This window comes from Lactuca serriola, chromosome 4, assembly GCF_051521515.1.
Source record: "Lactuca serriola cultivar US96UC23 chromosome 4, Lser_US96UC23_V15, whole genome shotgun sequence".
Taxonomy (NCBI): Eukaryota; Viridiplantae; Streptophyta; class Magnoliopsida; order Asterales; family Asteraceae; genus Lactuca; species Lactuca serriola.
The window spans coordinates 197,560,513-197,569,055 of NC_136411.1; the positions used below are offsets into that span (position 1 = coordinate 197,560,513).

The 8,543-nt window shown below is 43.1% G+C and overlaps 1 non-coding gene across 1 annotated transcript; it reads left to right on the forward strand.

The window, feature by feature from the left end:
* The first annotated feature begins 676 nt into the window (after positions 1-676).
* LOC145103416 (small nucleolar RNA R71) lies at positions 677-783 on the forward strand. Its single transcript, XR_013706509.1, has one exon. It is a non-coding gene; the product is annotated as a small nucleolar RNA R71 (small nucleolar RNA).
* The last annotated feature ends 7,760 nt before the right edge of the window (positions 784-8,543 follow it).

Below are 8,543 nucleotides of genomic sequence, written 5' to 3' on the forward strand. Positions count from 1 at the left end.
ATGGACTAAAGTGGCTAGTTGACCAAATTGTACTTCAAGGTTATGGATGGAGGCTTGCTGGTTTTTTATCAATGTTTGTTGTTCCATGATAGCGGAATCCGTGGCATCATGTCTCTTTTCCGAAGTCTCCATAAACTTCATCAAAATGGTCTCTAGGTCGGGTTTCTTCTCGATTGGTGGCTACTCCTTTTGGTAAAAGCCTCGACCTGTCTGCCTATACTTCTCTTCTTTTTGCTTTTTATACTCTTCATATGGCAGCCACTCCCTCTTTGGTTTCCTCCAGTCGTCATCAAACTTATCCCCACTAGAGTAGCACACTTGAGCTTTTCTGTTCCCAAACTCATCCATATTGCAGTCCTTGGTCAAGTGTGGACCACTGCATCGCTCGCACCCCACTCTTATGGCATGTATCGACTGGTCCATTTGTGTTATCCGGTGATCCATGTTATTTAGCATGGTCATGACAGCTGCAATGTCTTCAGTTTGGGCCCCTCCACCGCCTTTACTTCCCTCTTGACTCGGGTTATGGTATTCGCGGGAGTGTTTCGCGAATTCTTCGATGAGCTCCTTGACTTCCCTTGGATTTTTCTTCATCAACGGTCCTTGAGAATCAAGGAGTTGTCTTGTCATTACATTGACCCCATCATAAAAGATTGACATCTCTTGCTGCACATTTAGGTCATGTTGAGGGCAATTTCTGAGTAAGCCCTTGTACCGCTCCCATGCTTCGTATAGTGACTCCCCCGGTTGTTGCTCAAAGTTGGCTATCGCCTTCTTGAGTTTGGCTATTTTGGATGGCGGGCAGAACTGGTCCAGGAATTCCTCACGCATTTGAGCCCAAGTGGTGATTGTACCTGGTGGGAGTGCTTTTAACCACTCCTTAGCAGCTCCTTTGAAAGTGATGGGAAGCATCCTAAGCAAGACTGTATTTCTGGTGACATTTGGGACATTGAAGTAATCCTCAATGTCGTTGACTTCGTCAAGATGCTTAAAAGCATCCTCATGATCCTTCCCGAAAAATGGGATGTCCTTCAGTGCTGTCAATATGTGTCCCTTCAGCTCGAATGTGGCAGTGGCAGGAATTGCGGGTCGGACTAACCCAGGACCCATATCATCTCGGATCCGCTTTTTGTATGCTCCCATGGACAATTCTTCAATCGCTGCCATCTCGTTCCTTGGCTCGTTCTCGGGTTCACTTGTGTGTTCTTCAAATTCTGGCTCGGTATCGCTTTCGGACTCGGTTTGCACGGGTGTGTGATCCAAATGTTCAAGATTGCTCTTGTGCTTCGCTGATGAACTGGACTCTCCTGTCTTCTTTCCCGACTTCCTCGAAAAGGCTGACTTCAATTCTTGCAAGGGCGTCTTCTTCTTGTGAAGTGCAGATTCAGGGTCTTCCAGTGGTGGCACCAAGTGTGTGTTTGAGCTTCTGGTCATGAACTCCTGCAACTTGCTAAACTAAAACGTAAAACTGAACTAAAATAAGAAAAACTAACTACCAACAAAAATTTTAAAAATTTTGCCTGTCCACGTCGTGGCAAGTATGTGGCCACGTCGTGGACTCTGTAAAAAAAAATTATTTTGCTGAAAAATTAACTTTTTGTGGCTGTGACTCCACAAGCAGGATTGATTAATTTAATGCAAATAAATAAACTAAAAACTAAGCCGTTCCCCGGCAACGGCGCCAAAAACTTGATGTGCACAAAAGTACTCACTAATTTTAATATTTATAACCTAACAAACTTAACTATCTATGCACTTATAGGCAGTGTACCTAGTCAGATTACAGTATAGCTTGGGTAAGTCGGGTGTCGATCACAGGGAACGGTGTTCTAATTAATTTACTTACTATTAAATTAACCTAATTTATTAACAAATTTAATAAAGGGTTTTATCTGATTTTACAAGATCAGATGAACTTAAATCCAATTCAATAAGTAAAAACACACACTCTTGTTTAGATTGAATCCACTTTTCCCTTATAGTTAGCTAACAATTACAGATTACTAAGTTGGTTTTTAATTATATTAGTAATTTAGTTCTATCTTACCAATATTTAACTAATTCATGTCAAACCATGTATGTTCACACATAATTAAACACAGAACTAATTATAGTTGTAAATATGCTATATAAGATTTGTTGTGTAAACGCAATTATGATCACAATTCTCGTTCTCTAGCACAGCTAAACTTTTATTTATTCTAATTATTAACTAAGATTGGTCAATCCTAGCTCTAACAATTCAATGTTCACTAAATTATTAGGTAAACAGGTTCATGCAGTTTAATAGTCACTAAGCTACACAGAACATGTAATTAAGCAATTAGATAAACAAATATTAACATGCTAGGTCATACAAATCAAACACAAGCAAATTTTCACCAACTAAGCTTAATCCATAATCATATAACTATTCATAAGTTCAAAGCTTCATCTAGCTAAACAAGAGTAGCTAGATTCAGCTGCTCATCATAGTAATTAAACTAACACAGCTAAAACTAATGAAAGACATGTTTTAAAAATAAACCTTTACTTCTTTTGGTGTTGAAAACCCTCTTCCAGAACCTTTCTTTCGTTCTTATTCGTCTCCTGGAACTCTTTTTCTTCTGCCAGAAGTCTCCCTTTTCGTAATAATCAGGAGAACTTATATAATCCTTAAAAACTCGCGCCACGTCGTGGCCAGGTTGCGCCACATCGTGGGCTTCAAGCAATCCGTATCCTTCAAGGAAATCCTCCGCGTCGCGATGCTTATCTTCTGGGGATCCGTACTTTCCCCAGGACGCTCTCGAGGAAGAGGATCCTGAGGAGGATCCCGATGAGGAGGAGCTCGAGGATGAGGGCATATTGCAGGATGCCCAAGAGACTGATGATGATGGTCCTGCAGAGGATGAGGGAGACCTCTTCGAAGAGGAACCTACTCCCCTTACCCCACCAGTCTCACCACCGAGACCCTACTACCAGCCGTACCTTCTGCGCGGCAAGGGCCCTTGTATGATGAGGACCCCAGGAACTACTATATCTCCTATTTACCACTTGGACCCAGCTGCTCAGGTTTACCGACCCACTACTGGTCTATTAGGGAAACGGACTCGAGCCAGTGAGCCATCTTGGCTCACAAACCTCCTTAGCAGGAGGGATGCTACTGATCTACCACCACGGTTTGAGGTTGGTGAATCTTCACGAGCACCACTCAGGTTTAATCCTGAGGATGATCCGATACCTCGCTTGATGACTCAGACTGATCAGACCGAGGATAGGATTAGATCCTTGGAGCAGTTTGTGAGAGGTCCAGGCTCTACTTCCCTCGACCATCGAGTTGAGACACTCGAGGAAGAGGAGAAGGAGAATTCTGATGCGATCCAGATATTATATCATCTCTCGGGTGCTGATCACGAGGCAGTGAATGCCTTGAGTGCTCAGGTTAGAGCACAGAACTACCGGATTCAGATTATGGAGAGCGAGCTGGCTGCACAGCGAAATCAGCTGGTTATCTCTGCGCAGGAACGACGCTACATCTTGGACCAGTTCGAGGACTTTGTCCTCTATGTGATGACTCGATTTGGGAGGTAGATATCTAGGACAGTTTGTGTCGTAGGATAAGGTTAAGACTTTTGAGGAATAGCTTTTGTGTTGCAAGTGTTTATCACTGCCTGGTTTGTAATAGCTCTTTTGAAAAGCTTTTCTATTTCTAACCTTATATGGTTAAAACATTGTAAACAAAACAAGCAGTTCTTATGACAATGTTTTAGTGTTTTGTTAAATGTTTGTATTTATTATGTGTTGCTTGTAAAACTCTATATCAGGTAAAGCTTTCATTTTCTGATTTAAAATATGTATGATTTCGGAAGAAAAACAAATTGAACTAATACACACCTATTATAACTATGTGGTTTAAAAACAACTTAACTTACTTATCTAACATATTAGGATAATGCCTCGACGAAAAGAACTGCGAGTTCGTCCACCACCGACTCCCCGAACTAACAGGAGAAGTGCCCCAGAGATAACTCAAACAACAGAAGAAACTCCAGACCCTGAAGAAGCCCCAAGTGCTACAAATAACCACCAAAATTTCCAGATGGATCCCACTATGATGCAAAACATGCTTGCACAAGGGATTGCTACGGCCTTGGCGACCTATGAGGCTACTCGAAACGGGAATACTGGAAATAGCGGAAGTGGTACTCCTGTAGATGCCCAAAGAAATCCCAAACACTGCTCATACAAAGAATTCATGGGTTGTAAACCTCGATCCTTCTACGGAACTGAAGGAGCTGTTGGCCTATTCCGATGGATAGAAAAGATTGAAGCTGTCTTCCACATCAGCTCTTGCCCAGATGACTGCAGGGTTAAGTACGCTACCTGTACACTAATGGATGCTGCCTTAACTTGGTGGAACAACCATGCCAAGACCGTGGGAATTGCGGAAGCCTATGCCATGGGATGGGAACAGCTGAAACTAATGATGACTAAAGTGTATTGCCCACGGCAGGAGATTCAGGAATTAGAACAAGAACTCTGGAACCTAACCATGCAAGGATCAGAGGTAGCTACTTATACCTCCCGATTCGAAGACCTTGCAACTCTTTGTCCCGGAATGGTGCCTTCAGAAGACAAGAAGACGGAGAGATACATTTGGGGATTAGCATCGCCAGTCTAAGGTCTGGTTACTGCATCCAGACCCTCAACTTTTGACAGTGCCAAGCAACTGGCTTATGAGTTGACTGAACAATGTATCCGACGAGGCACCATGGCCCCCGCAAAAGAAAAGAACCAAACTGGGAATTCTAAGAGAAGGTTCCAGGGGAAGCCAAAAGGGAATTTCAAACACCGTAAGCGAAACCCAGAGCCTGTAACGATGTATGCTGCAATCACAACCACTCCCACTCCAGTAAAGCCCTACGCTGGAACTCTACCTCGCTGCCCTAAGTGCAATTATCATCATGTTGGAGACTGCATGATCTGTAGCAACTGCAAATTTAGCGGTCATACCGTCAAATTTTGCAAAAAGAACCCAAGAAACACAGCCTTAACTACTACCGCAAGAGAAAGTCGAACCTGCTTCGAGTGCAACCAACCGGGACATTTTAGGAAAGATTGTCCTAAGCTGAAGAGACAGAGTGGTCAAGGAAGGGCGTTTGTGATAGGTGCGGGAGACGCACGCCAGGAACCAACTGTGGTTACTGGTACGTTTCCTATCAACAATATTTATGCCTCTGTATTATTTGACACTGGTGCTGATAAGAGTTTTATTTCCCACAAATTTAGAAAAATGATTAATCATAAATCATGCAAACTCAATAATGCTTACATGGTAGAAGTAGCCAATGGTCAAATAGAAAGCACCTTAGAAATACTCACCAACTGCCTTCTCACCCTGAATAATCACGTGTTCCCTGTCGACTTAATGCCCATAACCATTAGAAGTTTCGATGTAATCATCAGAATGGATTGGTTATCAGCCCATCGAGCGGAGATTCTATGTTACGAAAAAGTTGTACGATTACCCTTACCAAACGATGAAGTCCTTGTGATTTATGGAGACAAGGCAGGGAAAAACCTACGAGTCATTACTTGCATGAAGGCAAGGAAGTATTTGCAGAAGAGATGCTACGCTTTCTTGGCCCACGTGGTGGATACGCAAGGCAAGGGTAAGGAAATCAAAGACATACCACAAGTGTGTGACTACCCAGACGTATTTCCAGAAGACCTACCTGGAGTACCTCCTATCAGACATGTTGAATTTCGAATGGACCTTATCCCGGGTGTAGCACCAGTGGCACGGTCTCCTTATCGCCTGGCTCCATCGGAAATGCAAGAATTATCCAATCAACTTCAAGAACTTCTCGACAAAGGCTTTATCCGGCCAAGCTTCTCTCCATGGGGAGCCCCGGTATTGTTTGTCAAAAAGAAGGATGGTTCGTTTAGGATGTGCATCGACTATCGAGAGTTGAACAAGCTCACTATCAAACACCGGTATCCACTCCCGAGGATCGATGACATGTTCGACCAACTACAAGGATCATGTTATACTCAAAGATCGACCTACGATCCGGCTATCATCAACTTAGAGTTCAAGAAGCAGATATCCCAAAGACGGCATTCCGAACTAGATACGGTCACTATGAGTTTCTAGTGATGCCATTTGGACTGACCAACGCACCTGCCGTATTCATGGACCTTATGAATCGGGTGTGTAAACCCTACTTGGACAAATTCATGATTGTCTTCATCGATGACATATTAATATACTCACGAACCAAGGAAGAACATGGCCAGCACTTGCGTTTAATTCTAGAACTGCTAAGAAAAGAAAAACTTTATGCAAAGTTTTCTAAGTGTGAGTTTTGGATTAACGAAGTTCATTTCCTCGGTCATGTGGTCAGTAGTAAAGGGATTCATGTCGATCCCGCAAAGATTGAAGCTGTCAAGAATTGGAAAGCACCAACAACACCAACCGAAGTACGCCAGTTCTTAGGGCTTGCAGGCTATTATCGGAGATTTATCGAGAACTTCTCCAAAATAGCCAAGCCCCTCACCGCACTAACCCAGAAAGACAAAAAGTTCGACTGGGGAGACAGTCAATTGTTATGCAGTGCACCGATTTTGTCTCTTCCTGAAGGAACAGAAGACTTTGTAGTATATTGTGATGCCTCACGTCAAGGGTTAGGGTGTGTACTGATGCAGAGGAATAAGGTTATTGCATATGCATCCCGACAACTGAAGCCAAACGAGACGAACTACACTACCCATGACTTAGAGTTGGGAGCCGTAGTATTTGCCTTGAAGATTTGGAGACACTATCTATACGGGACAAAGTGCATTGTATTCACAGACCACAAGAGCCTTCAACACATTTTTGATCAAAAAGAGCTCAATATGAGACAACGAAGATGGGTCGAATTACTAAACGATTATGAATGTGAAATTTGCTATCATCCCGGTAAAGCAAATATTATGGCAGATGCTTTAAGCAGGATGGAACGAGCCAAACCCCTTCGTGTAAAGGCTCTAACCCTAACCATCCACTCGAACCTCACTATTCAAATTCGTGATGCTCAGCTAGAAGCACTTAAACCGGAAAACATGTTGGAAGAAAACCTACGAGGCATGGACAAACAGTTCGACCTCAGAGAAGATGGAACACAATACTTCATGAACCGAATTTGGACTCCAAGATTTGGAGAATTCAGAGATTTGGTTTTAAATGAAGCTCACAAGTCAAGATACTCGATACATCTTGGATCAGACAAGATGTATCTCGATCTCAAGAAGCATTATTGGTGGCCCAATATGAAGGCAGAAATTGCCACCTATGTTGGTAAGTGTTTGACCTGCTCCAAGGTCAAGGCAGAGTACCAGAAACCGTCTGGCCTGCTACGACAACCATCAATTCCAGAATGGAAGTGGGAGCAAATAACAATGGACTTTATAACAAAGTTGCCCAAGACATCAAGCGGTTACGATACCATATGGGTAGTGGTTGACCGTTTGACCAAGTCCGCTCACTTCTTAGCCATCAAGGAAACTGATAAGATGGAAAAACTCACCAGAACTTATCTCAAGGAGATAGTCAGACTACACGGTGTGCCAATATCTATCATCTCGGACCGATATAGTAGATTCACTTCCAGATTTTGGCAATCACTGCAAAGGTCCCTAGGCACAAAACTCGACATGAGTACAGCATATCATCCTCAAACGGATGGCCAGAGCGAAAGGACAATACAAACTCTGGAAGATATGCTCCGCGCTTGTGTGATAGACTTTGGTAACGCATGGGATACTCACTTGCCATTAGTTGAGTTCTCTTACAACAACAGCTATCACACTAGTATAAAGGTCGCTCCATTCGAGGCGTTGTATGGGCGCAAATGTCGTTCACCATTATGTTGGGCAGAGGTTGGAGATACCCAACTAGCAGGAAAACATATTGGAGATACACTATTCACTGGACCTGAAATCATTCAGGAGACAACAGAAAAGATTGTTCAGATAAAAGAACGGCTAAAAGCAGCACGTAGTCGGCAAAAGAGTTATGCTGACAACAGACGCAAACCATTGGAATTCAAAGTAGGAGACCGAGTCCTACTAAAAGTTGCCCCATGGAAGGGTGTCATTAGATTCGGAAAAAGAGGAAAGCTAAACCCACGCTACATTGGACCCTTTGAGATCCTAGCAAGAGTTGGTCCGGTAGCTTATAAGCTTAAGCTACCTTAAGAGCTCAACAAGGTTCACGATACCTTCCACGTGTGTAATCTCAAAAAGTGCCTAGCCGATGAAAACTTGGTTGTACCACTCGATGAAATTCGGGTCAACACAAAGCTTCACTTCATACCGGTGGAGATTATGGATCGGAAGATTAAAAGACTCAAACAAAACCGCATTCCTATAGTAAAAGTCCGATGGAACTCTCGTAGAGGGCCGGAGTTTACTTGGGAACGCGAGGACCAAATGAAGCAAAAGTACCCACACTTATTCAACGATGCCCCCTCCACTAGTGAAAGAACTAACTCCTAGTGTAAAGTAGCCAAGAATGAAAT